Genomic DNA, 26848 nt, shown 5'->3' with positions numbered 1-26848 from the left:
CCTAGACCAAATACAATTTAAAGTGGATAAAATTTCATCTAGGAAGAGCCTTCTCTGACACTATCCCTTTCCTGTTCCTTTAACCCCTCTATGTGGTGATTTTTTTTTTCAGTCTCTCACTGTCTATTTATCTCCCTTACTGTAAACTGTTCATAGGAGAGTATCACACAGTAATCACATGCACCTCTAGTCTCAGCTCCCCCAAGCAGCTAGGACTAGAAGGGCACGCCACCATGCCTGGCTAATTTTGCTTTTTTTTTTTTTTTTTTTTTTTTTTTTTTTTTTTTTTTTGTAGAGATGAGGTTTCACTTCACCGCCCAGGCTGATCTTTAACGCCTAGGCTCAAACAATCTTCCCACCTTGGTCTCTCAAAGTGCTGGTATTACAGGCATGAGCCATCGTGCCTGGCCCCTTGCTCATATCTTTTAAAAACTAATTTAATATAACTGGAATTAGAGCATAGATGTCATTGTGTGTTTTTAATTTAATGTTAAATAATAAATATTTCCCACCACAAAGAGCTTGTTATGACCTACACAAACATTTAGGGAAGCCCTGGTGTGTCTTACCTTTTTTGGGTCATTACTACTATTTGGGTCTTACTTTATTTTATTGTTTTAAACTCATTTAAGATTTAAAATTTTTTGAAATTTATTTATTTAGTTTTTGGGTAAATTATATATATTTTTCAGATACACTGTGATATGATATATGTATGCATGTGAAATGTATACGTGTGGAATGGTGGAATCAAACTAACCTATCCATCACCTTAAATACCTACCATTTGTTCCTCCTGCTTAACTGCAACTTTGTACTCTTTAACCAACATCTCCTAATTCCTCCTCATCCCCACCCAACCTCTGGTATCCACCTACTGCTTTCTGCTTCTATTGAGTTCAGTTGTTTTAGACTCCACATATAAGGAAACCATGTGGTTTTTGTCTTTCTATATAATTGGGCCTTATTTTAGATAGTCTTCCTCTTGACCTTGAGTTATTTTATTTAAAATTAGCCTGAAGCTTTTTTTTAAAAATTAAACTGAGGGAAGACATTGTTCCTGTCTTTGATGGCAGTACATCCTAAATTTTACCAATAACTGTACACTTTTTGGTAGGTTTTATCTTGTATCTATTGCATCTGTTGGGATGCTTATAGAGTTTTTCTTCCCTTATCTTTGAGTATGGTATTATTGGTAGATTTTCTGAACCATTTAGAATAACCAGGACAAAACCTATTTGTTCTTAGTGGATTTTCATTTACACAATAGAATTAGTCCAAATTTAAAGGATATTTGTAACTGTGTTCATAAATGAAGTTAGTCTGTAATTTTCTCTTCTTCTAGTGTGTTTATTTTATTTTGGAATCAAGGATAGATACTCTAGCCTTATGAAATGAATTGAGAGTCATATATGTCTTAGTGTGGAAGAAACTCATGATATTACCTCTCCTCGAGGCATTTGCAATCAATTTAAGTTAAAACTCTTAACTGGGAGGAAAAATTTTTTAATTTTAAAGAATTTTGAAACATAAACCTAACATAGCTGGTTCTCTTTAAACCTCTGATTTTTTTTTTTTTTTTTTTGGTTGGGGGATTGCAAGAAGAAAGTTGGGGATAGAGTAAAATGTTGGTAAAGAATAAGGTTGTTTCCATAAGACTCTGTCATAGCGATGCAATTATTTTGGTGATTATCTTTGATTGTTTTTTTGTCAGACCTATGGTTTAATCAATTGGGATTAAGAAGATAGTAGGTTGATGGCATTAGCTAGGGAAGATATTTATTATCAGAGAAGGTGTTAAATGAACAGAGAAAAAGTCTCTTGCACCGAAGTTAAAGGTGATCTGACATTTACTTGGTCTGTTTATTTACCAAATGTCCTTTATAAAGGCAAAAGGGTAGAACTTCTTCAGGCCCCACAATTACCCCATTGGTTGCATTAAGCCATTTATGACCTCATTCTTTATCTGAATCTTTCCTTGGGGTTAGTTTTAGTCATATTTTTATCTCTATAAAACATCAGGATGGGAGGTGGTGTGTGTCTGTAGTCTCAACTGCTAGGGAAGCTGAGGCAGGAAGACTTCTTGAAAACAGGAGTTCAAGGCCAGCCTATGCAACATAGTGAGACTGTATCTCTCTGAAAAAAAAAATCTGGGGAGGTAGCTGTGGCTTCACATATGATTTAACCCATATTTCATCTTATTTAATCCTATACAAATAGTTTAAAACAAGTGTTAGGAACTCTAAACGTGGGGCTTCTTAACTAGCTGATGTGACTGATGATGTTATTTCTTTAAAGAGAGTATGCTTACTTTTTTTTGTTCTTCTAATTGTATGATAATCTTAACACAACTTTTAAGCATATACTATGTACCAGGTAAGATATATGTATGCGTGTGAAATATATACGTGTGAAATGATAGAATCAAGTGAATGGATATGCAGAGACAATGTTCTTAAGGAGTTTGAGCTTTCCTTTTCCATCTTTGTTCTTTATGGCCCTTTCCTTTTCTGATATCCAAGCACTTTTGTTTCTCTTTGCCTCTCTGTCAAAGCAGAGACTTTTAAAGGAAATTTTAAGTCAAACCTAAGCTGCTTCCATTGAGAAGAATTAGTACAGCTTTCTGACCATGGGCCTATTGTTTGTTTAGAACGCAGCATTAATAAGGGCACAATGCTGGCCTTGATTTTTATATGGACCAATTAGCTTTGCTCTTTTCCATGACCTTGGATAACTACTCTAATGATTGATACTTGCTAAAGACCAGGTGAGAGGAGTTGGTTGATCAGAACACTAGAAAAATAGGACAAATTGCATTCTTGCCTGGTATCATTCTTATTTATAAAAGGCAAACCATCACAATTATTATTAAAATAAGTTGTAAAGGAATGTGGAAAAAAAGAAAAGGTAATAAAAAGGATTTTATTATGTTATTTATTTTTTCTTTCTGTATTAGTGAATTCTTAAGAACGTCTTTTCCATGTCATTTAGTTTCCTTTTAAATATCTTTGGATGCAAGATTGAGCTTTGCTGGCCTTTATTTCTTGTTCCTCGGGTGTTAGTGCCAGCTTTGGCAACCTCATTGTCAGTGCTGGCTCAAATGACGGAATGGCTGAAGGCTCCTTTTGGAGACCCACTTCACTGGTTATTTTAATTGCTCAGAGGGATAATTGTTGAGTGGTGCCATAGTATAGTATTTCCCTTGCCACAGGGGTTAGGAATTCTGCCCAATAATCACTCCTATTCCTGTTGGATATGTGTCTGTGAGTGAAAAGACATAACTGGCTCAAGACATATCCCTAAAGCTATATGTAGGGACCCTGTTAGATTAACTTGGGGAAACTGATGCAGTCATCCTGGATACTTTCCTCATTGATCTTTCGTAGAAACAACAAATTTGCAAAGCTTAAAATTAGCTTCTTAATTATCTTACTCTAGGACACCTTCTCATGTAGTGTCTTCGGGCTACTTTTCTTCACTTTCCTTTTTCACAGACAAAGCTCTTGGAGGAACAATAGGGATGTAAGTGATAGGGATTGGACTTCAAAAGAGTTTTTATTTTCACTGCTATTTTGGCTATATCTGCTGTTGTAAAGGGCCATGAAATACTGTATTCTGGTATTCTGTGGAATAAAACTGTCTATACATTCTAAGACACAGTATTGAACAAAATTCTGGGTCTAGTATCCATTAGATAGCTCCTCAAACTTAGCTGCTTCTGTGAGTGGAAGGGAAGCATCTGAGACAAAAATGTTGGTAGTTTTGAAACCTCTTATTAAGGTATAACTGATTCACAATAATGTAGTACACAAAAATAAATGGCAAACTTGTATAGGTCACATTTTAGGATTAGCTTAATAGTTGTAATTTCTAAAGTGGAAGTCAATGGAGATAAAGTATATGGGGCTGTTTGTTAATTAACTTTTTAAGAATTTTTCTCACTTATTAAAATAAAAATGACATCAATTTTGATTGGCTATGTAGATAGCATTAGCTAAAATGGAACAAAACAGAAGCTTCTGCTGAAGATCTTAGGGAGTCATCAAATGACCTTGACCTCTTTGCTAAGACTGAATACTTTAAAGGCCCAGTTCTTCTTCATCCTTCTTTGTATTTATGACCTTTGCCATAAAACTTTACAGTGCCCTTCCAATATCGATAGGGCATTTGTCCTCACGACTTGACTCTGAGATCAGTCATTTAGCTTGCATTGTCCAATGGGACGTTAACGTATGTGACACATGTAGAGGCTTGTAAAGGCACTTGTAGATTTCTGTTCACACTCTTGCTCTTTTCTGTTACGATAGAATAGCCTGTTGGAGGACAAGACATATGGAGCAGAGTTGAATCCTACTAGTCCCAGCCAAGGCCAGTCAACCACAAGACATGTTAGTGAGCTCAACTGTAACCAGAGAGGTGTCCAGCTGACCTACAGATGCACAAGCTAAATAAATGCTTATTGCTTTAAGCCACTAAGTTTTGGGGTAGGCAAACCGTAGCATTCTTCTGGCTCTAGATAATTGATACAACCTCAAATAACCCTCCTTTTTAAAGGAGTCCATGGGACAGATATCACTGATGATCCTCAGTGATTTCTTCTTGTTCCAATGACAACATTTCATGTTAGTTTCAAGAAATTCCTAGAACAAGCTACTCAGGAGTATTTACATAAGACTTGACTTAAAGTGGATTATGTTTTGTCTGTGGGGAATTCTAAAGATATTTTCCATTCAGTCCGCATATTAACCTAATGTATAGTAGCCTTATGGGGCACAGAACCATTTAGTTCATAAAGAAAGATAAAGCAGAAAATACCTATAAGTAGGCAAGCAATTGAGGTAAGTTCATATAGTAGGAAATGCAAAGGACAATATCCTTTGTCGAGAGCAATTTTGACCAAGGAGAGGTAGCAGTGGGTGGGTTCAGTAAAACAAAAGGCAAAAACAACGATTAGAAAAAGGAAACTTGATTTACCTTTGAGCTGGTTAAAGACAACATGGTGTAAAAATAGCGCTATGAACAAAGACTGAACTTTCAAACCTTAGCTCCATTTACATTCTGCAAGCCCAACTTGAGGGATAAGAGATAGGTTGGGGAAGGGTGGATGAAAAGAGACAAAGAGTTGGTTTTGTTGGGGCATGGTTCTTTAATTCATTGTGCTTTGCAGTCAGATGACAGTTGCCTTTTCTAAGTTCAGGTTGTATGTAGCATTGCTATTTCATTTACTTTCTTTTGTAATAGAAAGAAGTCTGCCTTTTGGTGATTATATGAAAAGTAGCTGGCTGAGAGTCTTCTGGACAGAAGTAGGGCCTTACTGAACATATCCAAACAATCATGGCCCTCCATACATCCGAAGCTGTATTCGGAGAAGGGGTGTTAGATGGGGGACCTGTACTTGGTTAATTCATCATATTACTTGGAAAGGTCCTTATTACTGCGCACAGCAGTGTGGTCACCTGGCGGTAGGTCATTAGCATTTTAGTCTTCTTTTCCTCCCAACAATGTACAACATGCTAATTAGAGTATTCTGAAAGCTAAGTAACCTGTTTTAAAAATCAGACATTTTAATTTGCAGCTTTAATGGCTGTTTTTATAATAACTGGCTTTATTGGGGGTAAAAGCACTTCTCATGTTCCACTAGCAAGGCAGAGTATAACAGAAGCTGACAAAATTAAAAACCTCATAATGCGACCTTTGCCTGGGATAAAAGGCTGTTTCATAACAATTTCCTTTTGTTCTTTGTTTAAGCCATTACTCTAAAAGGAGCCTCCGATTAATCTAAGTAAATGCATCATTACAGTACTAATCCATGTCCTTCTGTCAGTGTCTGTTTTAATTAAATAAGAAATGCTAGCAGAAAGATATCACGCACAAAGCTGTGATTGGAGAAAGAAGCACTGGTTGATCAAGGAAAAGATTAAAAAGAGCTTTAGTGTTTTGTCCATTTGCATACCTCCATATGCCACAGAGTTTCAGGTTGAAAATAAAACTTACAAAAGAGTTTAGAACATTTCATTCTTATAGATTTAAAATAATGGGATTTACCAATGAAATTCTAATCATCCCATTTATCACGTTAGACATTTCACAGCAAGGAGCAGAACAGCTTGGGGTGTGTCTTTTAAACCTTTTATGCAATGTTGTCTTGTATCTGTGAAAACATACCTGTCAAATTTGCGTGTGTTTCTTCTTATTTTAGGTGAAGTTCATGGTGAAACCTGGTTGTGGGCATACAATGATTTATTTTTCCTTTTTAAAGTGTCTTGCCTCTTTTAGTTTTGCTTTTAATAAAAAATGGCTTTCTATTGATAACATGTTAAGAACTTGGGTGCTTAATTGGTTGTTAACAATAAAAGTACATTTAATAATTGCTTCTGAAATTGAATATTGTTACATTGTTACACAGAAACTCTTCTTAGCAGTAGTGTTGCAGAATTCCCGTGGTGAGGGCTTTCTTAATATACTGGCCATTATTTGATGTAATGAAAAGAGAAAGTGTACAATAGTGAGATTGTTAATTAATTTAGCCTAACAAGATGAAGATAAATGAAGCAAAGCACAGATTGAATGAAGCAAGAGGTCTTATTTACAATTTAACACATTTTTATATAATGCAGATTTCACTTGGTAAAAAACAAACAGACCCTCACCCCAAATACTCACTAACAGCAAAAGTATGTCCCCTCTCCGCAATTCAACACTAAAATCTTGGTTTGACTTTACGGAAAACATGTACTGTCTCCATATAGGAGACACCTTTACAGTGTGTAAACAGTGCTTTTCTTCGGCTAAGAATCCTACAGTAGTTAACCTTTAACTTCAGTATTTTGTTATTCTCAATGTAGACTGGAGATGACCATGAGAATAATTATCTTGAAACCTTTGGGTTTCTTGTTCTCCAGGTTATCCTGAGACATCTTGCTTTAGTTATTTAATAATAATTTTTAAAATTCTTTTGTTGCCAAAGGAAAGAAGCTCAAAAGTGGGAAAAGAAAAGAAAAAACAAGCTGTGTGCCTTTTTACATGTGACTGAATCTGTAGCAATTGTACGGAATTCTTAAATTAGCATTATTTTTTAAGGTCTCCCTTTCAGTGATTAATGAGCTTTATCCAGTATTTGACCTTTTATCATTCTTGCTTTCTGCTCAGAAGTACTTCCTTCCTTCCTACTGTAGTTAGAAAAGACTGTCTCTTATCTTATGTTACTGTAGGCAGTGGTAACAGGGCTCTCTACAAATGGTGTTATTATGGTCACTATGTTTTTATCTCAGAGGTCACGAACAAATCCATGCAACTGCTTCTAAGGATTTCAATAAATAGGACTTTTTATCCAGACAATCGCCTTTTATGTTACTTTTAAACAAAACTACTAGTCCATCAAGAGTTTCAAAAGAAAACAATTCTACAGAGTGCCGGTATGGCCGCACAGACCAATCATCATGGCACCCATTCTCCAGTCCTTTATTTTTCAAGTCCACAACAATAGGTTGTTGATTCAATGGACAAGACCAGAACAATTAAGTTCTCTGTTTAGCAGCAGTGCAGCATTTTAATGCCCTTCTCTAATAATGGTCTCATTATTGTTATTCTAAGACTGGGCCTCAGGAGGAGGAATATTTGCTGGAGGTACGTCATTATTTTGCAAATTTCGATTAGCTCATCATGTTGTCTGTAGTGTGAAAATCGTAGCTAATTAGGGCAGCCAGTTAGACTACCAGCTTTTGAGCTTATGAGTTAAAAGGTAGCATACTTGATAGGCCAGTGATGTGAAAAAGGTGGTAAAAAAGGAGGATTAGAGCAGTTGCCTTAGTAACTCCAACTTCCATCTGTGAGGGAACAATGGACTTGTGTTTCTCCCCCACCTTGGTGTAAAAATTGGTTTTGTTTTGAAAGGACAGGATTCTTTTTATGACAATCTGGAATTCAGCCCAACTGAGTGTAGTTTTAGTTGTTAGGAGAGACCATTGGGGATAGGAAAGATGAAAGGTCATGGTGAGCTTCAAGGACATGAAAGGTTGTTGTCTCATGTAACAATGGTAGATTGTTTTTTTTTCTAATATTTCTAGCCAGCCCATAAGTCAGGTGATGGAACAAATACCTACAGTTTAGTCAGGTGAAACAGGAGGGGGTGGAGGAAGGAAAGAAGAAAAATGGGGTAAGAGAAAGTTTGTATTTTGTTAAAAAATATGAAAGGGTAACTCCAGTTTGCTTTTATTAAACAAAGTGATATTTCTTTGCCACCATCGCTGAGATTCCAGCATGCTTTGGGTGGTTTGCCTCTGTGGGCCATCACAACTCTGGGAAGCTCTCCAATGTGTTAGGAAATGTGATTTAAGCTTTCTTCCTGAACTCCCAGGAGACCAGTGATGTGATACTTAACAATAAATTTAGTTGTTGTAGCTTTCTCACATTATTGGTGTTCTTAAAAGGTTTTCCTTCAAATGTACACTGAATAAAATGAATGATAAATATGAAAGAAATTTGTTTCACCACTCTACAGGGTTTTATCATAAATTCTATGGCTTCCATCACAGAAAGTTTACAGGAAACTGTTTAGATATTGCTGCAATAGCGACAGGAAACTGTTTAGATATTGCTGCAATAGTGACACAAATTTTTCTATATGTATGTAGGAAAATGCCACAAATTTAAGAGCTTTGGGGATTTGTATACAGAGGAGGCAATAGAAAAAGAGTGAATACAGTGTTATATATATGTGTATATATATATATGTGTGTATATATATATATATACACACATATATATATATTTTAAACCCTCAAAGCAAAATCACCCTTTCTGAGTTTAAAACACTTTATTTCAGCAAAATGAATGACTTGTATTTTCCTTCCATATCAATATTAAAACATTTAGGGTTGTTGGTGGTGGTGATGCATGTATGTATGTTTTAAGAACTACAAAGTGTATAGGAACAAGTGTACTTTATCTTTTCTAAGCAAAAAAATCATCTCTTGATGATTTAAGAAAACTTTATATTTATTCTTCTCTATTGTCCCAAAAAAACCTTTGTGTGGTTGAAGCTGGACTTGGTCCAGGGGGTTGGGGAGATTTTTCAAATTCTCTTTTAATCCTTGGTCTTTGTTTTCTTGCTCTAGCCAACCATCCTATTGCTGTAGCCTTTATTCTTTTGAGAAGCTGTGTTCTTTTGATTTATTGTAGTTACCTCATAGACTTAAAGTAATATAATGAAACTTTAGAGCTTAATGACTTTTGAGGTCTCCTAGTTCAAATCTTATATTTGAGAAATTTAGAAGGTGAGACTGGAAAGTTGAAATGACTTGCCCAAGACAACTTAACTAATTAGAGGTAGACAGCTGCCATTTGCTACCTGGTTTAACTATAAACACTGAAATCAAAAGAAGACTAGAAAAGCATTATAAAAACATGTCTAACTTGTTTACCGGTTGTTGTAGTGGTTGAGGGGAGATGGAATAAAGCTAACATCTGGTAGTGGTGGTGGGGTTTGGGATTCAGATAAGATTTTTTTTGGTAACTATGAAAGCTCCATTTTAAATAAATGGAGATTTTTTTTTCTCTGTCAAAAGCAAACAACAACAACAGCAACGACAACAACAAACTCCAGCATAACTGGGAAGGTACTGGCATAGGATCCAGAATCTGCAAACCTTTCTTGGTCCAGGCACTGTGTGAGATACTTTCATAAGCATTATTATAATTTACGATTTGAACACTATTTCTAGTGTGGTAAATTAGTTAACTGTTCTTTTTCCTAGTTTTTGTATTTGTAGAAAGGGACCCAATGTTATTCAATTTCATTAGATGTTATGAGACATAAGAATTGATATATGATTGAAACATGTAATATACATTTGGCAGAGTATTGTAAGATTGCAAATTTGTGCTTTATGCAAACACAGATATCACAAAAACAAATATGGACTATAATATTTAGATCAATATAAAGGCCATGGTTTATTTTTGGAACCATTCAGAAAGTATTTAGAAATTTGGGACTATATTTAATCATAAAGGAGGAAATAAAATAACCCATAATTTTACCTTATTATTTCATTATGAAATTTACTTCCTAGTAATATTTTGATATATGTCATGTAAGTTTTTTATCTATGTATGTATGAGAAGAAAGAACATGTCTAGCTTGTTTACTGCCCTCTCTCTGGTGCCCATAATAGTGCCTGGCTCATAGAAGGTACTTAAAAAATAGTTGAGCAAATGAAAAAAAAAAATTCTGCAAGATTGGATCATACGGTAGGTACATTTTTATATTTAAAAACTCATTAAATTTTTTTATGTTAATAGTCTTGTAGAACTTTTTTTTTTTTTTGAGACGGAGTTTTCGCTCTTGTTACCCAGGCTGGAGTGCAATGGCGCGATCTCGGCTCACCGCAACCTCCACCTCCTGGGTTCAGGCAATTCTCCTGCCTCAGCCTCCTGAGTAGCTGGGATTACAGGCACGTGCCACCATGCCCAGCTAATTTTTTTTTGTATTTTTAGTAGAGACAGGGTTTCACCATGTTGACCAGGATGGTCTCGATCTCTCGACCTCGTGATCCACCCTCCTCGGCCTCCCAAAGTGCTGGGATTACAGACAGGCTTGAGCCCCCACGCCTGGCAGAACATTTTAAATCACTACATTTTATACTGTCATATGGATGTACCACAATTTGTTTTACCATTACGTTACTGACTTAGAACTTTCAATATTATAGTACAAAAGTCCACTTATAAGAATATTTTGTTTATTATTAAACTGATAAAAATGTTAAAATTGATGAAAAATAACTCCCATGATTGTAGTATAATGATCTCACCAAACTTTGTCACCTCCTTCAAGTTTTTGCTTAAATGTCTTCTTACTGAGATCTACCTTGACCATCCTATTTAAAATTACAACCCTCTAAACATTCCTGTTCTCTCTAATGCTGTTCTGTTTCCAGAATCTTTTTTCAATATTGAACATACCGTATAATTTGTGTATCTTTTAAACGTATCACCTTTCTGTCCAACTGGAATATAAGGTCTATGATGGCAGATAATGCTAGACTGTTTTTGTTGCTCGTATTCCCCGATGTCTTGAACAAAGCCTAGACATTGTACATGTTCAGCAACATTTATTGAATGGTTTATTGAAACTTTAAAAAAGGAAACTTTTTAAAAATTATTCTTACTTCAGTTTCAGAATCCTTTTTTCTTCACATGGGCAACTCTCATCAACCAATTTTTGCACTGGCTAAAACTTCCATTTTCTCCCTTTGAACATGTACATGTTATCCAGTTAAATAAAATCATGGCACTTGATTGAATCTTAGGCCTATGCTGGATAACGTCAAATGCCTTGTAACAAATACCCCAAGATTTTACCCCCTTCAAGTCAGTCTGAACTCTGTCTTTAGGTAGGTGGATGGTTTTAGATGAGTAATGTCACCAGTATCACTCCAAATAATCCCCTTCCTCATCTGGAAGTCCTTCTGGTAAGAATCTTGAGGCTTAGGTCTGAACTGGGCAAACTCAGGTTAATCTGATTATTTATCTGTACTTTGGGATGATTTTACCTTAGTCTTCCCCTAACTAATATTGGTCATATTCTTAAAGTTTCCTTAGGAAAGACATTTTACAAACTTTTATTTGCTTTTTCACTATGTATGGTTTATAGTTTTCTTTAAAAATAATATAGTACTTGGGAGGCTGAGGTGAGAGAATTGTTTTGAGTTTAGGCATTTGAGGTTGCAGTTAACTATGATAGTGCCACTGCATTCCAACTTGGTCAGTAGAGTGAGATCCAGTTTCTTGAAAAAAAAAAATAATATAAAACAATAAACATATTACCACTTTAAGTTATTTGTGGATATGTTAATTAAAATCTTTTATGCAATAGCAATTTATATAGCTACAGTAATCCCTTATATTTATATGGTATTTATAGTTTCAAAGCTTTTTAATAAACATGATCCCTTTTAATTATAACCCTATGAGACACACAGGACCTGGTTTATTATATTCTTTTTACAGATGAGGAACCAAAGCACACAAAAGTTAAAAGACTTAGTCTAGATCATAAATGTAGGAAGTGGAAGCAAGATCACGAAAAATCTAAGTTTTTTTAGTTCTACTAGTTCAGTACCTTTTTTTTTCTTTTAGTCACTTTCACTTCGTCTCATAATCATGTTTTAAATCATCTTTTTGTTGACCTTTCTTGAAAGATTCTATGAAAATGAAAATAAATGATTAGAATTTTTTTTTTTTAATTTTATTTCGGTCTACTATTCATTCTTGTTCTCAGGGGTTTTCCTTTAGTTTTTTTGTGGTTCTTTTTTTTTTTTTTTTAATAGTCTTTATCTTTTCCTTCATTCTGGCTATGAACATGGCCTTTTGTAGCAATTTGTGAAACTACTGGCTGCCATGTCTGCCTTTTGACCTTACAGAGGAAAGACATGAAACAGGAGATTAGAGTTTCATAAAGCAGAGAAAGGAAAAAAAACCTAGGGTAAGTGGTACTTAGAGACATAGGTAGCTAGGCCTCAATAAGACCCATAGATAAAAAGTGGAGTTAAAGGACAGATTCTAGTATTTTTCTATAATGGAATATAGTTTTTGGTGTCAATTATCCAATCTTTTAGCTAATACATTGTGTCTGCTGCTGTATTAACTTTCTCCTGAGGCTGTTCCTATCCTAGTAGACCTTTACTACTCTGTCCCATATCTGCTGTGGTGAATAGGACTTACTTTTTCACATCCAGAAATGTGAAATGGACAAGTAGCTAAGAGACCAGGGCATGGTCATGGTCTTAGATGGACTACTGGCACTCAGGTACAGAAAAACAAGGTGGAATCTTAGTTATTGGAATGAAGGCAAAAGGTCAAGGTCAAACGAGCAATAAGGTATATAATTTTATTCCAAGTTCTAAGGAATTATGTTGGAGTCCTTCTTAGGTGAATTTAAGGTGGTCCTAGAGCATTGGCTCTCTAACTTTTGAGGTATGTAAGAATCACTTGGGTGGTTAGGACTTATCATGTGGGGGTCAGGTGTCTATATTTTTTGCAAGCATTCCAAGTTATTCTGATGCAAATGTTTATAGATTGAATTTGCAGAAAATTTCCATAAAACCTAGGATGACATTTATTGTAGCATAAGGGGCCATGTCACTACAACTGTTGAGAGAGGGGGTATCTGGAATTTCAAAGTCAGAACTTTCTACTAAGAGAAAAATGTATGTCTTGTGCCAGAGCTGAGTTTTGTTTATCTGCATGTAAGAAAGCAATAAACATGGGTTGATATGCACTGGACTGGTATGCTGTAAATCTGTTAGGTTTTTCTCTTCATGTATCTTGTTTCTTGTGTTTATGACTTGAATGCTTTTGTAATATCTAACAAAGATTTATACCTTTTAGTGTAAAAAAAGTAAGGCTGATTATACTTTTGGGCCTAATCTAAGTTGTCCCTCATTTTTACTTTCCTTTTGATATCTGCCTGATTAAATTACCCCTGTTCCTTCCACTTTCATAAATTGATTAGCACGAGTTGGGCAGACTGCTGTAATGCTAAGGGTTAACCAGAAGAGAATTACAAATGAACTATCTAGAAAGTTGATTATTAATCCAGCTAGAGAAGAAATATCCTTTTACTTAGCAAGAATGAGTATCCGAAGAGCTGATAATATTGTTCAGGCAGCAGGGTGGAATGGCAGAGCTTGGTAAGTAAAACAAAACTTGGATTTAATCTTTTATATACACTTTTTAAAATGATTAGAATGTTAATATATTTAAACAATTAAGTCTAAGATGAATTTACAAGCTGCTGTAACAAATCTAAAAAGTTCTAAATGTGTTTGTTAATGAGATCCCCATACATGCTATTGGTAGATGGTAACTAAAAAGTATTTACGTAAGTAGATAAATATATTTAATTTTGAATATTTATAAAAATACATGATTAGGTTTGTGATTAAGAACAAGGAAGTGGGCATGGATAAATGATTACTAAAACAATCTAAGTCCAAACCTCAAGGAATATAAACTGAAGAATCTTGAGTGACAAACTCTCTTGTTTTTTTCACAAGAGGAAGTCCTGGATTCTTAGGTATTAAAATGTAATTTAAAGTAAAATATTCACATAAAGATTCACTGAGTTATTTTCCAGATGTCTAGTTAACAAAAACTGTTATAGGTTCTGATATTTTTTGGGCCCCAGTACTCATTTCATTATGATGTTTAATAAGGACTTTTCTAAAGACAGCTTTTATGGTATTTGTGAATTGGAAGGAAAGAGAAATGAGAGGATCTGTGCTATTTGTACAAAGAAAATTAAGTGAAAAGATATGATTTTAATAATGTTCTTCCACTAAAGACTGCTCCTCCTGTTGTAGAAGAAATTTTGATGACAATATTTAATTCTATAAGATTGAGATTTTGCATGAATTACTTCATATTACAAAAATGAGCCTTTTAAACATAATGTGGACCATACAATATTGAATATTATTAAAACTATGTAATCATAAGTCATTTCAATGTACTATTATTGTACTTGGGAGAAGTTAAGAAATATATTAAATGACTTACATTGCAATTTCACACAAACAAATGCACATTTTTAAAATCTTTTCTTTCAACATACATCTTGAGTAGGAATAAAAACAATTCAAATTAACATTTTGTCATTTAATGCTTAAATGAGCACAGAAAAAGTATCTTTTCAAAAACTAAAAATTCAATGTTGGAAATCTACACGATATATGTGCCTGTGTTTGTGTATGTGTATTTGTCAAAATACATTCAAAATGCACGTATATAGGACTAAATAGTGTACATTTAGTCCTATATACTCGGCTTTTGTTAGTTCTAATGTTCTGGCCTATATTTAAGACTGGGAATAGTAGATTATTGTAAGTGAAATAATAAAAATAGTTAACATTTATTGAGCTCTTGTGTGCTAAATGCTGTGTTTTTAATCTCATTTAATCCTCAGATTAACTCTGTGCTTGTTGGAAAGCTGTAAGGATTATAGTGTATGCTAAAACAAAAGATAAGCTAATTAAAGAACCCCTAACATCTGATGCTAAAAGTCTGGAGAATAAAGGCCCAGGAAACAAAATGTAAAAGAGGGGAGGTCCCTAAATTCTATATGCTTGTATTTCTTAAAATTGGAAGATTTGATATGAGCCTGGGAAAGAAGAGGGAAAGGAAATGAAGTAGCAAATTCTTAGCATTCATTAATTCTTTAAATAATTTTTATGAAGAAAATTTCAGTCATACAAAAATGTTTAAAGAATGGTATAAATACCTATGTGTTTATAAGAAATAAAACACTACTAATACAGTTGAAGCCTTTCCTAGTTTTATGCCTCCTTCTCTTCATGCTAGTGGTAATGACTCTTGAATTTGATGTCTTTTATTCCCAGGCTTCTTAAAAAACATTATGCTTAAATTCCATATTTCTTATATGGTAGGGAAAACTCCACCTACCATGCCTTGGGATCCAAGAAATACTTTTTCTTGGCTTCCTATTATACTTTAATTAAACAAACAAAAATTATTCTTAACATAAAAGACCCTGGCCCCGCAGAATCTGACCCCTGTATTGCCAGCCTCGGTTCTTGCCTTTCTCCCAAATGCTTCTTTCTGATCCAGCTACTGTACTAGTCTACTGCCAGTTTCTTGGACCTTCCAAATTCTTTTCTATACCAAGGTATTCACATAATGCCGTCTTCTCAACTGGAATGCACCTCTTTCCACTCTTCATCAGAATGATTCCTATTCATTCTTTAGGTCCCTGTTTAAATGTCATTTCTTCAGCGAAACCCTCCCTGCTCCTTCCAGTGCAGATCTTGTCTCCCTGCGAAGATCTTGTTTCTTATCCTTTAATTTATTTCATAGCAGATATTGCAGTTTGAAATTATGTATCTGTGTGATTTTTTAGTGTCTGTCCTTCATTCTGGACTGGCCCATTTTTTTCTTGGATGTTTTACTTACCATGTAGCACACATGGTCTTGCACATTACAAGCATTCAGTAAATATTTGTTGTTGTTATCAGGGAGAGAAATGTAGTGAGTGAGAAAGAGTGAAAAAAGGGAGATTGAGAGAAAGTAAAGTACATAAAAATAGAGTCTGTTGGTTGGTTTGGATATAGTGTTTAGAGAAAATTATGCAACTTGATGCTAGCAAAGATTGGGGTGAGGGTGGTGGTAGAAACATTTTTTTTTTTTAATATCTAGCTGTAGAACATTTAACAGCTTTTCTTCATTTTTTTTTCTTTTTCTTTCTTTTTTTTTTTTTCCAGTGCAGTCTATCACTTTTGTGTCCTCGCTGCTTTGGGGAATCTGTATTCCTGGACACAGGAATTGAACTTTCAAGTTGTAAACTTGTGGAGCAGCCCCAGTGGCTATAATCTTATTGTGGAAATGCTATAATGGGCTCTAAAAATCTGGAAAAATTTAGGACACAGTTGAGATAAAAAGGCCTGGTATTTTTGTAGAGAAAAGCCATGAGACCACATGGAAGGGTTTTAAGGTAGATAACAATAACTAAAATATTCATAGTGTTTCCAGTTGCTAAAATGTTGCTAGACTTTCTTCAGGAGAATATAGAAAAGGTTATAAAAAAGGAAAAAGAAAATGAAGTCAGTCTGAGAGGATAGCTGGGTTTATAAAATGTCAGAATATACTTATATTGTATTCTATGTAAATCTTTGCTGGCATTTGCAATTAAGTCCAAGGCTAAAAGATTATGCTGGGATATTTTTTTGTTGGTGATGAGGGAAAAGGAGATAAAAAAGAGGATTTAATTAAAATGTTTTGGTGTTAAAAGGAGGGGATTTATAGTGTCTCACTTGAAGTGCCTGTATTATTAATAACATTGCACTTTATGTTTTTATTACATGTTATACTTGCAAGTGAACTTTTTCTTGTATTATTTTATATATTTATTTTTACTTATCTGCATTTTATTTTATACCAGTAAATGACTATGGAATTATAATAGTGTCTTTTTTCATCTTATTCAATGTAAAAATTTCTTCTTCATAGTAAAAATACAATTAAAAATGTAAATCTCATAATATTTGCAAAGATGAAAAATCAGTAGATTCCGCTGAGGCCTTATAGTAACCCTGTGAGATGGTTAAAGTAGAGCTGTTATTACCTTTGTTTCACAGCTAGGAAAACTGGGACAGAAATCAGACAAGAGCCAGGACTAAAACCTTTTTTTTTTTTTTCTTTTTAAATGTATAGGTGTAACTTTCTAGGTAAGATAAATATTCACCTCACCCCTGCATTTCCCAAAAGATTTAGATTGGAGGTTGTTTTTCTAAGGACCAGGATGAATTAGGTGGATGTCCTCCATAAGTTTTCTAGATTTGAAGGTTTTATTTTTTCTAATTTCCTAAAGATGCAAAGTAGTTAACAATTTCCAGCATAAGGAACTGAGATGGTTAAAGGCATATAATTAACAGAGACACATTACTAAGCCTAATTATAAGTTAAGCCTTCTTGGATGAAGTTTAATGGTTAATTTGTTGCCCAATATTTTAGGGTTCCAAAAATAAGGAGAAACAGGTGTGGGCTTAAAAGAATGAAATATCTTAATTTTTAGTAAATGAGCTGTGGCTCAAAGAAGCCATGTGATAAGGCAGAAGATAGTAGCCTATTGGGTTGACAACCAAGTCACATGAGCTGAAGATGGGTTGGTGCCCATTTAAAAGATATTTTAAAAGAGACAACAAAGAGCAATGTGTATGCCATGTATATGTACATGTGCAGGTAGGTAGAGGGATATTTTTTTTGAAAACAAATGCCAGGAAGTATTTTTAATGATTACCCAAGAATGCTGTTGCCTCATTAAGGTAAAAGCCAAATCTTGTTGTGTTTTGTTTTTTCCATTGGACAAATTGCCAGGTTGCAGAGAAATTCAGTTTCTCACACTTTCCTGGGCTCACTGGCAAAAACTTCCCTTAGGTGAAAAGAACAAGGCATGTTTATTCTGTAAAACAGAAATCTTAGGAGAATTCAGTAGGCATCCTGGGATGGCTAGAGTGCTGTCATAGTCAAAAGAGTTTATACTGTGGAGTGCTAGACTGGAGTTAGTAGTTGAGTCTCAGAACCAAAGTCACAGGCAAGCAGAAGAAATAACTTTGTAACAGTTATGGTGGACCAAAAATGGAATGGGATTTTTGCTGAGATGATGAAGTTCTTGTCACTAGAAGAATTGAGGAGACAGATTAAATGTTGAGTTATTCCAAATTATTTCAGTATTAAAGTTTATGAGAAGATGTCCTCTGTGAGTCACCTGGCTAAGACAGGGAAGTGAGTCAACTTAAAGGACAAAGATATACTCCTCTATTATGTGAAGCCAAGAATGAAGTTCATGAAGGCCAGATGTACTTTCTGAGTTGCTCAAGCATATGAATAATAAAAAAAGGTGTGTTTTTATCTGTAGACAGCCAATTGATATCTGGAATTACCTCAAGTAAGAACTTTAGACTTCACCATGTATCCCCAAACCTCTTAAGAATTGGTGTAAGTGGAACTGTTATTATAAAAGGAAAAAAGATAAATCATTTTGTTTCTCCATAGGGTCCAGATGTGGAAAATAAGAATTTTAATCTGCATTTGGAAGAACAGATTTTAAAAGTAATAATAAATTAATTTACTTATCTTTAAAAAACTTCCGATCTTCTGGCACGTTAAAAAGATAGTAGATCACATTTTAAGCACTTTAGAGATTTTCTGTTATTTTTGTTTCTCTTATTGAGGTAATATTTCATTTAAAAAATTAAGAATATTTTAAACTTAAACAAGTAAGACATAAATACATTCTTGTTGTAAAGCAGTGCCTCGCACATAGTGGACTATCATTAAGCATTTCTTGAATTAATAATTATTGAACAAAAGGTGAGGGAAATTTTTCTTAATGTCTTTTTTCATCCTAAAGGTGATTTCTTTTCCCAAGCATAACTGCTATTTCCAATTTTGTTTGCATCCTTCCAAATTTCTTCTATAATCACATATAAATATATACCATTATATAGAAACATGCAGTTTTATTTCATGTCAGGGTAACAGTCTCCCCTTTTACACATATTGCTTTATATTTTACATGCTTTTTTTCACTTAAAATTATGGCTTGGAGCTCTATGTCAGTTTATATAGCTTTATCTCATTTTCTTCTACATAATATTTTGTACTATATATGCACCATTGTCATATTAATAGACATCTGAGTTATTTCCAGTTTAAATATTCTCAACTGAAATTTTAGGCATTTCAGTATTGAGGATGGCAAAATGTGACATCTTTTAAAATATATGAAATTGGTACAGAAAATTTGTACTTGGTAGAGTTATGAAAATTAAATAGAAAGATAAAGGCACCTAGCACTCGGTGGACCTTTAATAAGCATTAATACTCTTCCTTCGATCTTCTCTTAAATCATTTGCATGAGGGTAGGATTGAAAGAATAAAGAAATGTTATCTCTCACGTCCTCATTTTCATCTTCCCCTATATGTTATTTGTATTGCATACTGACATTTTAATTCTCAATCTGAAGGCTGTTGAAGGTGTTGACTGACTTAGTGCTTTTCCCTCCATTGTTCTTTAATGATTGGCTGATAAGAACATGTTTACTAATAATGAATTAATTCATTCACTGACTAAACATCAATTTATGCCTACTATAAGTCAGGCACAAAGCGGATAAAATGAAAAAGATGTGATTCTTACATACAAGAATCTTACAAATTTGTCAGCAAGACAGACACATAAACTAATAAATACAGAATAATGTGATAGGAGCTTGGGTAAATCAGGGATGGGAACAACTAAATGAGTAGTCAGGGAAGGTTTTCATGGAGGAGGTAACAGTTGAGATTAAACATTAAAAGTTTATTAACATTTCATTGAACAGATCAAAGAAAAGGACATTAGAGGTAGAGGAATAGAATGTGTAAAGTCATGAAGGAATGAAAAAGCACGGTGTCATTTAATTGTCTTTAAGGCAATACAAGAAATATTTATTATTAGAGAGTAATTGGTAGTGAGAAAGGGCCTCTTAATCCACTGAAAACTGAGTAGGGATAACAACTAAAACTGGACAAAACACAGCTCTCTGAAGGCACTGACGAGCAACTTGAAGTAGAGTAAATCTCGAGAGGAGAATGAGCTTTGTAAGACTGGAGGGAAAGAAACTGGGTAAGTTTGCCATTTTCAAGCTTTCTAGTATGAGGGTAGGCTGGAAAAAAAAAAAAAGAAAAAAAAAAAAAAAGAAGAGTTTTTTTGACCTGGAGAATCAGGGAATAGACTTTGGGCAACCACAAATCCTAAGAGGTAAGGAGGTAATCCTGTCAAGGAAAAAGCCACAGAAAGGGAGCCCCAACTTCGATATTACAAATCTCTGACTGATCCCCAAACCATCCATGTGCAGGATTGATCTCAAGTAGTCCACGTAAGGTTAAAAGTGCTAAATAGATGTTTGAGCTACTGCTTACTGCAGGTAAGACAAAATATGCAGTTTTAGTCTCAGCAAGTAAGCTTCTTAAACAAACAACAATACTATTTAGAATACTACAAATGAAATACTATAAATGAATCTAGAGCCTCCACAGCATAGTGGTTGCAATGTCTAAGATATAATCCAAAATTGCTCAACATATGAAGAATCAGGAAAATTTGAAAAAAAATTAGGACATCTCAGCAGAGAGAAATAAATTATTAAGAGCCAAAAGGGAAGTTTAAACTAAAAAAAAAAAAAAATATCTGAAATAAGAAAATCACTTGAGAGAATAATCAGCAGAATAGAAATGAGAGCAAAAATTCAGAGAGACTGAAGATAGATCAGTAGAAATTGTGCAGTTTAAAGAACAGAGAGGCCAGACATGGTGGCTCAAGCCTGCAATGTCAGCACTTTGGGAGGCCTAGGTAGGAGGATTGCTTGAGACTAGGAGTTTGAGACCAATCTGGGCAATGTAGCAAGACTCTGTCTCTACAAAGTGATAAAACTTAGCTCAGGGTGGTGACATGAACCTATATTCCTAGCTACTTGGGAGGCTTAGGTGGGAGGATCACTTGAGCCCAGGAGTTGAAGGCTGCAGTGAGCTAAGATGGTGCCCCTGCACTCTTGCCTGGTTGTCAGAGTGAGACCCTGTCTCTAAAGAACAAAAACAAAAAACCCCTAAATGACAGATAAAAAAATCGGAAAATAAAATGAATATAGCTTTAGGGATATGTGACAATATTAAAAGGTCTAACATACATGAGTCCCAGAAAATAAAAGGGAATGATGTTGGGGCAGGGAAAATAATTGAAGAAATAATGTCACAAAATTTCCCAAATTTGGTGCAAGATATGTATGTACAGTTTTAAGAAGTTCAGCAAATTCCAAGCAAGATAAATGCAAAGAAAAGTACATCTAGACACATCATAGTCAAATTGCTGGAAATAAGAAAATAGTACATGCAAAATTGTTTTTCTTTTATAAAGACCAAGAGAAAAAGACAACACAACTTATCAATATCAGGAATGAAAGAAGAATTATTACTATATATCTTACAGATATTAAACAGACAATGAGAACATTATAAATATCTTTATATCAAAAGTTATACAACTTAGATGAAACAGACACATTTCTTAAATAATAACTTACAAAAACTGACACAAGATGAAACAAAACCTAAATATCTCTTTCTGAAAGAAATTGAGTTTGTTCATATAACAATAAAAATTTCTATAAAGGAAACTCCAGGCCCAAATGATTTCACTTGTGGATTCTATCAAACATTTAAGAAATAACACCACTCTTAAATAAACTCTTTCCAAAAAATAGGAAAGAAGGGAACAATTTCTACCTCATTTTATGAGACCAGCATAACCCTAACATCAAACCTGAAAAAAAATTACACAAAAGGAAAATTATCGACCAATATGATTCATGGTCATAGATGCAAAGATCTTTAACAAACAGTAGCAAATTTAATCCAGCAATGTAGAAAAAGGATGAAATATCACAACCAAGTAGGGTTTAGTCCAGAAATACAAGATTGGTTTAACATTTGGAAAATGTCACTGTATTAACAGAGTAAATGAGAAACCATGTGTCATTTCAGTAGTTGCAGAAAAAACAGTTGACCACATCCATTAATAATTTTAAAACTTCCAGCAATGTAGGAATAGAATATAACTTTCTTAATCTGAAAAGGGTTTCTATGAAAAACCTACAACTAACATCATATTTGATGGTGAAATAGTGAATGCTTTCTACCCAAGATAGGAAAGAAGATAATGTCCATGCTCATTCATCCTACTTGACATTGTATTCAAGGTCCTAACCATTAGAGTGAGGCAAGACAAGGAAGCAAATAGTGTAATAATACAAGAGGAAAAAAGTAGAACTGTATCTGCATCTTTGTGAAGGTCATGTGATACAAGGGTAATATCTTTAGTATTTTAAAATACTAAGTGGTTGGGGCTAAAAATTGCATGGTAAACAATGGGAAAAATGATTTCATTTTGACTTAACCTTTACAAATTAAAGTTAGTAAAAAGTTTATATATTGACAATATTCATTTATAATTCTAACTATGCATTAATTCTTAGAAGAGAGATCATGTTTTTAAGAGTAATTGTTCAGGTCAAATATTATGAAAGCAAGATTCATTTCCACAAAGTAGTACCATCCATCATAATAAAGGCCATTTTTGCAAAGAAAATTTCCTAAGGACTTTAATCTTTATATATTCAAATAATTCTTTGCAAATAATCTACCATATTGACTAACATTCTTGACAGTTTCTGGTTCTTCTGTTTTTATCTTAAGTCTAACTGTAAATTGTTGATTTGTCCATGGTTTGAGCTGTTCTCTGATACTATATTTCTTTGCTTCATGAAATCTTGCATCTTTTGCAAGATTTGTGATTTTGCTTTGCACTCACCTTGCATTTTTATTTTGAATACTGGTTTGATTGCCACAATGCAATATCCAGTAATTGACTAGCCTGATTCTCAAACTTGTCTGAAAAAATATTACAGGTTTATGGCAGTTTTAAGAAGTATTCTTTTGCTTAGGTTACACACTTCAACCAGTTAAATCAATCTTTTGAAATGGGACCCAGGCATCAATAGTTTTTAAAGGTCTCCATGTGACTCCAGTGTGCAGACAAGTTTGAAACCACTAAGCAATGATTATCAAAGATATGAGGACATTAAACCAAATATGTGAGATACATGTTAAGTTAATCTGTGAGGGATGTTTACGTGAAGACTAATTTCACAAATGGTAAGTTTATTAATGAATGCCTTTTACCTTCTATATAATTTTGGTGACTCACATAATAAATATTTGGATAACCAGAGAATCTCCTAAATCCACTGAGTGCCAAGAATATATATGGACCATGGTGAACTAACATGTATGTTGTACCTTTTCTAGTTTACAATCCAAATAAGAGGATGGCATTAAATAAATAATTATAGGATAATAAGTACTATGAAGGAAAAGGGAGATCTAATTAGGTTTGGGATCAAGGATGATGACTATACATTAGTGATTTTAAAGCTGAGACATAAATGATAAGAGGGAACAGTACTTTTGAGGATCATAAATGGAAAAGAATCTTGTAAGCTCTAAGAACAAATATCAGGGAAAAGTGATTTAGAGAACAATCAACAGAGAATAGTTAGAGAAGATCAGGTCTTACCTTGCTAAGTGTGTGTATATGTGTCAGGAATAGAAAGATAATGTGGAATCAGCTTGTTAATGAGTGTTATATCCATAAAAAGGAATCTATATCTTGTAGGTTATAGAAAAATAATGAAGGTTTTTAAGTAGGATATTGAAATGATTAGATTTTATGTTTCAGGGCCATGACTCAGTTACATCACCACTACCCCATACCCCCTGCAAAAAAGGTTTTTTTCAATGTGGTATTCTCAACTTAGAATCAGGAAAGTAAACTTTTCTTTGTTTTGTGTTTCCTGCATTACAGTAATATGATTGAAGTTGAATGGATTTACCCTTCAATTCTCATTATTATCCCACTTTCCAAGCTAAACTCAAAACCACATGTATAAGAACAACAACAAAATCCAATTATGCTAGTATTCCAAGCAGAGTCTTCCTATGAACATTCTACTTTGCCAAAGACAGCTTTAAAATAAGGCTGGAAGGTTGAGAGCCATACTCGAGGGGTTGGCCCCAGAGAACAACATGGCTTCAGATACCACAGATCTCTCAACATGTTAATGTGGCCTAAGGCAATTCAACAGCAGCAAACATGAAACTATCCTCTTAGTTTGAATGACTAGTAGGAAAGAAAGTAGGAGAGAAAAAATGCAAAATTTTAATTCAATAATGTTTTATATATTTTTCTCCTTTGGACTCAATTCAGTCACAAATTATATAACAGTTGCCTGGGATTTACACACTGTCAATTAATTCAAAAGAGCAAAAAGTGAGTAAGAACTAAAAACTTATTTATTATGCTCTTCTTTCCTTTTAAGCATCATGAAGAACTCAGTGTCTCTTGTGATCCCAGGAGTTTGCATTTCTAAGACTTGGGTGTATCCAATTTAAAATGTATTAAAATATGCTTCCAACATAATAATAAAGGCAAGATATTTGTTTTAGTTTTTCTTTACCTTTTTGTTTACCGAAAAGTTTTTCTTTTAAATGACGGAAATAAGACTTGAAAATAATGACACTACTGAGAGTAAAGCATACCTCAAGAGCATTTTTGTTTATTTTCCAAGAATAAAATGCACTTTAGTAAACATTTTACAGGCATGATTTAGACTTACCCTCTTTTTGTTATGAAATATAGATGCCTCTGGTATTAAAAATGTTTGATGTTGCTTTTAACCCACTAACAATCAGAATTCAAGAAAAGAAATAACATAGTCACAGCTGAGTCAGCTAAAGTGACAGGTAGATCTGGAGATGTCAAGTTTTGGGGGAAATTATAGAAAGGGTGAACTATTAATTGTGATCAGGGAAGCACATAATCTAAATTCTAGTTATGATTCTGCAAAAGAGTAACTGTATGACTGTGTTTCATTTAGTTCATCTCAAATCTGTACTAGCCCTGTATTATTACTACTGATAATAATAATAACAGTATTTGAAGTAATTGAAGTAATTGAGAGTTTACAATGTCCTAGTCCTTTGTGCCTTTTTATTCTGGTTTTCACTCTTTTTGTTTTTTTTTTTATTATACTTTAAGTTCTTGGGTACATGTAAGATCGTGCAGATTTGTTCATAGGTATACACATGCCGTGGTGGTGTTTTGCTGCATCCATTGCCCTTGTTTTTCACTCTTTTAAAGTTAGAGTTCTGGTGAAGAAAAAGGAACATGATTTCTATTCTGAGAAAATGCACTTTTTTTTAGATGAAAAAGTCCTTTAGGACCTGCTGTATAGCTCTCTGGCATGTTCTCTATTAATTGTACATGGTCTTCAGTGTGACGGTTCCAAAGACAGATACATACTACAGATCAGAAAGACAAAAAGAGCCGTATGTTCATTTCTGATATTTAGTTTGCTTTCAATGCTGCCATTCTTTTTTGTGTCCATTGTTCTGTGGCAGTGATTACATGGTAATAGCTAAATTTGCCGAAAGCATTTTTATTTCTATTTTAGAATGTAAAAAGTTGCATTTCACTTATGACTATGTTTCTTGAACTTTCTTAATTTTATCCGTTTATTTCTATTTTTTCATAGAGTTGTTTAAACATTTTTTTTAACTCTAAAAATGAGGATGTGTCAGAATTGTTGCAAGCAAAGATAGAAGTAATCATATATGGTTCTTAAAAGGTTTGTGTTGTTACTGACTGCTGTTTAAAATGGTATCTCTAAGATGAATCTACTTTTAGCATTTTTTTTCCTCAAGTGAACTTATTGTGCAACAATTAATCAAATTTTCTCATATGTTACATTATTTTAATACCTTTATTCTAGGATGTCATGGAGGCAATTTGAACAGGAACTCACTATAGAACGAGTTAATCTATTGTACATTTGTGTGTTTCTTAGGTTTCTAAAGACTGCCTCCTTAAGTGCAAACATTATTTTTTACAATTTAACTATACATTCTGATTCCAAAACAGTTTATTATTTAGAAAAAATAGAAAGGTTAAAGAAGATAATTACAATAACCTATATTTCATTACCAGAAATAGTTCCTGTTAATATTTTGGTGTAATATATATGAGGGTGAGGTTATATCATAGTTTTATCTTCCGATTTTTAAATTTAATTTTTTAACAACATTTCTCAATGACTCAGCTATCACTACAAACATCTGATTCCTGAGCTGGTCCTTGAATTGAGGGTCTGTTAAGGCTATTTATCTCTACATTGAGTGATCTCCTAATTGCTGTGTTTTTTGAGTTCTTGTGTCTGCAGTTTTATTTCCTATCTTTGCCTTTTTCAGACTTGAAGTTGTCATTTTTCTGTAATTAATGTTTTTGCCTTTAGCAGTATCAGTTCTCCTTCCACTCGCCTTTATAAGCTGCTACTTCTATTTGACTGTGGGCTGTCAAATTAGATAAGAGGGAAAACTAACATTTTATAGGCCTCCTTTTTGTTGTACAGCACTAACGTAGGTCCTTTCAAATGTGATGCCATTTAATTCTCTAAATAACTCCTTCAATTGTTATTAGTTTATATTTTAAGGATATTGAAGATCTATTTATTGAGCACTTTGTATATGCTAAGCACTGTGCTAAGAATACTCATTACATATATCTATTGGGTTTATTCCTGCATTACTCCAGTAAGGTGAACTATTGTACAGAAATAGATAACCTGGACTCAGAGAAGTTGAGCAACTTGGCCAAGATTATATTATTGGTAAGTGGTGG

General features: G+C 33.8%; 1 protein-coding gene across 16 annotated transcripts in view; it reads left to right on the top strand.

Annotated features, from left to right (window-relative positions):
- The window catches only part of SOX6 (SRY-box transcription factor 6), a 785339-nt gene that overhangs the window by 331267 nt on the left and 427224 nt on the right, over window positions 1-26848 (top strand). Inside the window, exon 1 of one of the 16 annotated variants that reach the window (XM_074401158.1) lies at window positions 346-13694. The exons of 14 other annotated variants lie outside the window; for them this stretch is intronic. The gene's annotated coding sequence lies outside the window, so the exon portion shown is untranslated. Of the gene's footprint in view, window positions 1-345; window positions 13695-13725; window positions 26838-26848 lie in introns of those variants that run through there. One more of the 16 variants, XM_074401160.1, reaches the window with a different exon arrangement.

This window comes from Saimiri boliviensis, chromosome 6 (genome assembly GCF_048565385.1).
Source record: "Saimiri boliviensis isolate mSaiBol1 chromosome 6, mSaiBol1.pri, whole genome shotgun sequence".
Lineage (NCBI taxonomy): Eukaryota > Metazoa > Chordata > Mammalia > Primates > Cebidae > Saimiri > Saimiri boliviensis.
This window is presented reverse-complemented; position numbering and strand designations above follow the sequence as displayed.